This window comes from Lucilia sericata, unplaced genomic scaffold (genome assembly GCF_015586225.1).
Source record: "Lucilia sericata isolate MDLA Ls3-8-SP2 unplaced genomic scaffold, ASM1558622v1 Contig001976F_arrow, whole genome shotgun sequence".
NCBI lineage: Eukaryota > Metazoa > Arthropoda > Insecta > Diptera > Calliphoridae > Lucilia > Lucilia sericata.
In genome coordinates, this window is record NW_023995847.1 from 40,885 (window position 1) to 48,556 (window position 7,672).

The following is a 7,672-nucleotide window of genomic DNA, read 5'->3' on the forward strand; positions in this document are numbered from 1 at the left end:
GAGATCTACGTTAATGGTATGATTTCTGTTCATATTATATTTGCATCCGATAAACGGACATAGCTAAATCGACTCAGAATTTCATAAGGATCCAGAATATATATACTTTGTGGGGTCTTAGAAGAATATTTCTTGGTGTTACACACGGAACGACAAACTTATATATGTATACCCTCTATTACCACTGATAGTGGTGGAGGGTATAAAAAGATAGGATCTTCAAGATTACAGAGACTAATGTTAAAAATGTTTCCATATAATGTAGAGGTCATACATAGACCTGGTAAAAGTATAGTTGCCCCAGATTATTTTTCTAGAAATTATATTGATACAGGAAATATGGAGCATGAGGCGTAACTGAAATGATACACACTGTAAATGTAACGGATGACACTATGGAAAAAATACGAAAGGCTACTCAGAATGATGAGAGACTATGTTTAATACGGAAATATTGTTTAGAAGGATGGCCATTAAAGGATAAAACACCAGATAATATTAAGGAATATTTCAACAAAAGAAATGATATAACAATAGATGGTAATTTAATATTTTATAATGATAGAATAATTATGTCTAAGAGTTTGCAGAGAGATATTTTAGAAAAGTTACATGAAAGTCATATGGGCATTACAAAGACAAGAATTATTTTATTGGATTAATATGAATCAGGATACTGAGAATTTATTGAGAATTCAGGGAAAAATTTTTTGATTGTTGTAGATTATTATAGCAAGTTGTTTGAATTAATATATTCGAAGTCAAAGACTTCATCAGATGTTATAAATGCATGAATAGAAGTATTTTCACGATTTGTTATACCAAAAGTCATTATAGCAGACAATATGCCTTTTGCCTCATTTGAATGCATAACATTTTCACAGGTGGAATTTTAAAATAATTACAAGTAGTTCAAATTATTCTAGAAGTAATGGTTTAGCTGAAAGAATAGTGGGAGTTGCTAAAAATATTTTGAAAACATCTGAAACAAAAGAGAATGTATACAATGCTTTGTTAGAGTATCGCAATACCACAGTGAAGGATTTAAATTATTCACCAGCACAACTGTTATTACATAGACGTCTAAGGACAATAATTCCAATTACTAATAAACTTCTAGAACCCAATTCAAAATATATGGACAATAAAATTATTAGGGGGAAATGGAGAATAAAGTTAAAAATTTAGAGAAGTATAAGTAAGTATGATTCGTCAAAAAAGTGGATACCTGGAATGATTATAAATTATCATAATTCTCCCAGATCTTATATTATAAAAAGTTTGATTGATGAAAGAATTTATAGAAAAAATTCTTATGATATTAAAACAAGTAAGAGTGTTATATTCGGCTATGCCGAATCTTATATACCCACCATCAAACCTCGTTTGACTCGAATGAAACTTACTTATGTCGAATTTCATATATAGGCCAGTTATAAGCGTTAAAGTAATTTTCTGAATATAGGGGGTAGGGTCAGTTATGGGTCGATCCTCATAAAATTTGGTAGATAGAATTTGGTTCGTATTAAATTTATTTGTGTCGAATTTCATCGCTACACTCGTATTTTTAAACCATTAATAATAGATTTTGACTCGTATGAAACTTACTTATGTCGAATTTCATCTATATACTAGTATTTTTAAGCCAGTAATGAGCGTTAAAGTCATTTTCTGAAGGGGACCTTATATGGGGGGTAGGGTCAATTATGGACCAATCCTCATAAAATTTCGCATATTAATTTTGGATCATAAGAAACTTACTTATGTCGAATTTCATCGCTATATTCGTATTTTTAAACAAGTTATGGCTGTTAAAGCTGCTTTTCGAGGGGCCACTTGTATGGGGGCTATCCGAAAACGTGGACCGATATTGCCCATTTTCAATACCAAACAAACCTTACCTATAAGAAATATTTATGTGAAATTTCAACCCTCTAGCTCTTTCCATTCAATTCAAATATATGGACAATAAAATTATTAGGGGGAAATGGAGCATAAAGTTAAAAATTTAGAGAAGTATAAGTAAGTATGATTCGTCAAAAAAGTGGATACCTGGAATGATTATAAATTATCATAATACTCCCAGATCTTATATTATAAAAAGTTTGATTGATGAAAGAATTTATAGAAAAAATTCTTATGGTATTAAAACAAGTAAGAGTGTTATATTCGGCTATGCCGAATCTTATATACCCACCATCAAACCTCGCACAGTGGTATAGGAAAAAAAAAGAGGGAAATAATTCGGTAACTTCTAAACGGTTAATCCGATTTTAATGAAATTTGGTATGCACAAAGAGGAGGTGTTGTCGAGTTTAGGTTTTGAATTTGGACCTTATAGGCCAACCAGGGGCCCGGCGGGGGGTCCTCAAATTAGGACACCTCGGCTATGTTAAATTTTTAAAACGATCCTATTTCTTCATTTGAGTTCCGATTTAAAAAAAATTTCGTATATAGAATCTCCTCATCGAGCACTATAAAAAATGTCGTCGTAGCAGTAAATTATCTCTTATAGTTTAGGAGATATTCGCATTTGAATATTAAAATTTTAAAATTTTTACCGTCCTTACTTTAGTTTTTTTGATAATAGCAGGTCCAAATATTTCCGATTTTCGCCATTTTGTTTTATTCGCTTAACAACAAGTTTATATATCAAGCAGTGAAAGAATTATGTAAAAATCATGACTGAGTCCAAAGTTATAGGCATTTAAATTTAAAAAATTAAAAAAAGGCGATTTTTTGTCATTTTTTTGGGAAAAAAGTATCTTTTTCTTTTTAAGTTATCTAAAAAGTTTCTAAGAAGATGTATATAGAATTTATACTTTTTGGAAAGCTGACTTTACATAAAATACGATAAATGAAACAAAACCTAAAAATTTTTGATACCGAGGGGACCAGGTCCATCCAAAAAAACCCTATTTTTTATGGAAAATTAAATTTTGAGCAAAAATTCTCAAATCGCATAGTCGATATCAAATTATAGTGACCTGTTTTATATGACCCAATAAGTTCTTAATCATTTTGTAACGGGTTTCGATAACCCCGCCCCTGGTATGGATATAATAGGCAAAAAACCAAAAAATCCCATTTTTGGGATTTTTTAAAACTTTTTTGGGAATTCCGGGATTTCTAATAAGAAAATTCGAAATTTTTATTTAATTTTGGATTTTGAGTAAAAAAATCTACCTAACTGTAAAATTTCATCAAAAAATATTCATAAATAAAATTTTTATTGCAATTTGAAAAATTTGTATCTTCGCAAAAACTGAATAAAAAACATTTTTTAATTTTTTTTAAAAAAAGTATTCCGCGAATTTTTTAATTTTCAAAAATTATATACAGTTTTGAAAAATAGACAAAATTACCTTTCCATTGATATATAACATGCCTACCTAATGTTTTTTAAGTGACAAATTAATTAGGGAAAACTCAACATCTTTTAGAAAATTTACCTAGCACTATTATTTTCATCCATATATGTAACAAATTTAAGAGTTAACCTTATGGATGAAAATAATAGTGCTAGGCAAATTTTCTAAAAGATGTTGAGTTTTCCCTAATTAATTTGTCACTTAAAAAACATTAGGTAGGCATGTTATATATCAATGGAAAGGTAATTTTGTCTATTTTTCAAAACTGTATATAATTTTTGAAAATTAAAAAATTCCCGGAATACTTTTTTTAAAAAAAATTAAAAAATGTTTTTTATTCAGTTTTTGCGAAGATACAAATTTTTCTAATTGCAATAAAAATTTGATTTATGAATATTTTTGATGAAATTTTACAGTTAGGTAGATTTTTTTACTTAAAATCCAAAATTAAATCAAAATTTCGAATTTTCTTATTAGAAATCCCGGAATTCCCAAAAAAGTTTTAAAAAATCCCAAAAATGGGATTTTTTAGTTTTTTGCTTATTATATCCATACCAGGGGCGGGGTTATCGAAACCCGTTACAAAATGATTAAGAACATATTGGGTCATATAAAACAGGTCACTATAATTTGATATCGACTATGCGATTTGAGAATTTTTGCTCAAAATTTAATTTTCCATAAAAAATAGGGTTTTTTTGGATGGACCTGGTCCCCTCGGTATCAAAAATTTTTAGGTTTTGTTTCATTTATCGTACTTTATGTAAAGTCAGCTTTCCAAAAAGTATAAATTCTATATACATCTTCTTAGAAACTTTTTAGATAACTTAAAAAGAAAAAGATACTTTTTTCCCAAAAAAATGACAAAAAATCGCCTTTTTTTAATTTTTTAAATTAAAATGCCTATAACTTTGGACTCAGTCATGATTTTTACATAATTCTTTCACTGCTTGATATATAAACTTGTTGTTAAGCGAATAAAATGGCGAAAATCGGGAATATTTGGACCTGCTATTATCAAAAAAAAACTAAAGTAAGGACGGTAAAAATTTTAAAATTTTAATTTTCAAATGCGAATATCTCCTAAACTATAAGAGATAATTTACTGCTATGACAACATTTTTAAATCGGAACTCAAATGAAGAAATAGGATCGTTTTAAAAATTTAACATAGCCGAGGTGTCCTAATTTGATGACCCCCCGCCGGGCCCCTGGTTGGCCTATAAGGTCCAAATTCAAAACCTAAACTCGACAACACCTCCTCTTTGTGCACACCAAATTTCATTAAAATCGGATTAACCGTTTAGAAGTTACCGAATTATTTCCCTCTTTTTTTTTCCTATACCACTGTGGCCTCGTTTGACTCGAATGAACTTACTTATGTCGAATTTCATATTTAGGCCAGTTATAAGCGTTAAAGTAATTTTCTGAATATAGGGGGGTAGGGTCAATTATGGGTCGATCCTCATAAAATTTGGTAGATAGAATTTGGTTCGTATTAAATTTATTTGTGTCGAATTTCATCGCTACACTCGTATTTTTAAACCATTAATAATAGATTTTGACTCGTATGAAACTTACTTATGTCGAATTTCATCTATATACTAGTATTTTTAAGCCAGTAATGAGTGTTAAAGTCATTTTCTGAAGGGGACCTTATATGGGGGGTAGGGTCAATTATGGACCAATCCTCATAAAATTTCGCATATTAATTTGGATCATAAGAAACTTACTTATGTCGAATTTCATCGCAATATTCGTATTTTTAAACAAGCTATGGCTGTTAAAGCTGCTTTTCGAGGGGCCACTTGTATGGGGGCTATCCGAAAACGTGGACCGATATTGCCCATTTTCAATACCAAACAAACCTTACCTATAAGAAATATTTATGTGAAATTTCAACCCTCTAGCTCTTTCCATTCGGACTCTATCGTGCTTTCAACAGACAGACAGACCGACGGACGGACGGACAGACATGGCTAGATCGTCTTAGAATTTAATGAGGACCCAGAATATATATACTTTTGTGGGTCTATGACCAATATTTCTATGTGTTACAAACGGAATGACAAAATCAATATACCCCCCATCTTTTTTGATGGTGGGTGTAATTAGAAAGTCTTATGACAATATCATAAATGGAAACCATAAAAATAATAATTATATTAATACTGTCAATTTACGCAGAAGTAATAGAGTTAGCAAGCCAACAAATTTTTATAAACCTATGTAATTAATTAACTAAATTATTATAATATTCATATTTAATAATTTTTAAATTTATTATTTTTTAAGAAAGATGTTGTATTATAACTACTTTATAATATTTCACTTTTACATTTCAATCATATTATACTTTGTTTTCTTTGTATTTATAAATTTTCATATAATAAAATTTATTATAGAAATAATTATTGAGTAAAGACGTATAAGTTCCAAGGTTGGCAACCGTTATCGCTAAGCTATCGTTAAAGCTAAAATACCTTTTCAGCACAACTACCGTTACCGCTAAAATACCGATACCGAAATAAGCCAAAATACCGATAACGCTAAAATATCACTACCGAAATAAGTTAAAATACCGATAACGCTAAAATACCTATACCGAAATATGCCAAAATACCGATAACGCTAAAATATCAATACCGATATATTATTTAAAACAAGTTAGAGTGCTATATTTGGCAGAGCCGAATCTTAAATACCCTCCACCAGCAAGCTACTTTTTATTAAAACCCATTTAACTATCTAATCTTTAGAAAACTTGGCAAAATTTTTGTTTCCGTATTGAGGGTATTAACATTTATGCATATGTCAAACTAATTTTAATTAGGTCCACAAATATTTATATTAATAGGCCAGTTCAAAAACATTTTAACAGAATGATTTATCTGTACTCAGAACACATGGACCGATCCGGAAAAAAATTCCGTAGAATATATATATAAATACAAAATACACATTTGTGTCGAATTTTATCCCGATAACTTTGATTTTCAATGTGCATTTGAGTAATTTTCGGAAATGGTCCTTACATGGGAGTTGTGACCAATTATCGACCGACAAGATAAGTTATTCGATGCAGAACTCTAATATGTATAGGAGCTATGACCTTACAGAAATCAAGATATCTTTATTTGATAATGAAATATGTGCGTTTAAGTGATTTTCTTGAAGTGGACCTTATATAGAAGATATTACCATATATGGACCAATCCGGAAAAAATTTGGTAGAATGATTTATATGCTCACAAAACATATTCAAGTTTACCCCGATAGCTTTATTATTCAAAGAAATATATGCGTTTAAGTGATTTTCGTAAGTGGACCCTCTATGGGAGCCTATCCTGAAAAAAATTCATAGAGTGATTCATATAAAGACAAAACATATTTGTGTCGAATTTTACCAAGATAACTTTATTTGACAATGAAATATGTGCCTTTAAATGATTTTTAGAAGTGGGACTTATATCGGAGCTATGACCAATAATGGACCGATCCAGGAAAAAGTGGTAGAATGATTTATATGTACACAAACATATTTGTGTCGAATTTTATCCTTATAGCTTTAGAATTTAATGAAATATATGCATTTAAGTGATTTTCGGAAGTGGACCTTATATTGGAGCTATGATCAATTATGAGCCTATCCGGAAAAAATTTCGTCGAGTGATTCATATAAAGACAAAATATATTTGTGTCTAATTTTATCAAGATAGCTTTATTTGATAATGAGATATGTGCTTTTAAGCGATATTCGGAAGTGGGCCTTATATGGGAGCTATGACCAATAATGGACCGATCCGTAACAAATTTAGTGGAATGATTTGAATGTACACAAAACATATTCAAGACGAATTTTATCCCGATAGCTTTAGAATTCAATGAAATATATGTGTTTAAGTGATTTTCGGAAGTGGACCTTATATGGGAGCTATGACCAATTATGGGCCCATGCGGAAAAAATTTAGTAGAGTTATTCATATTTAGACAAAATATATTTATGTCGAATTTTATTACGATAACTTTATTTGACAACGAAATATGTGTTTTTAAGTGATTTTCGGAAGTGGGCCTTATATGGGAGCTATGACCAAAAATGGACCGATCCGTAGCAAATTTGTTAGAATGATTTGTATGTATATAGAACATATTTGTGTCGAATTTTCAATGAAATATATGCGTTTAAGTGATTTTCGGAAGAGGGCCTTATATGGGACCTATGACCACTTATGGGCCTATCCGGAAAAAATTTGGTAGGGTGATTCATATTTCGACTAAACATATTTGTGTCGAGTTTT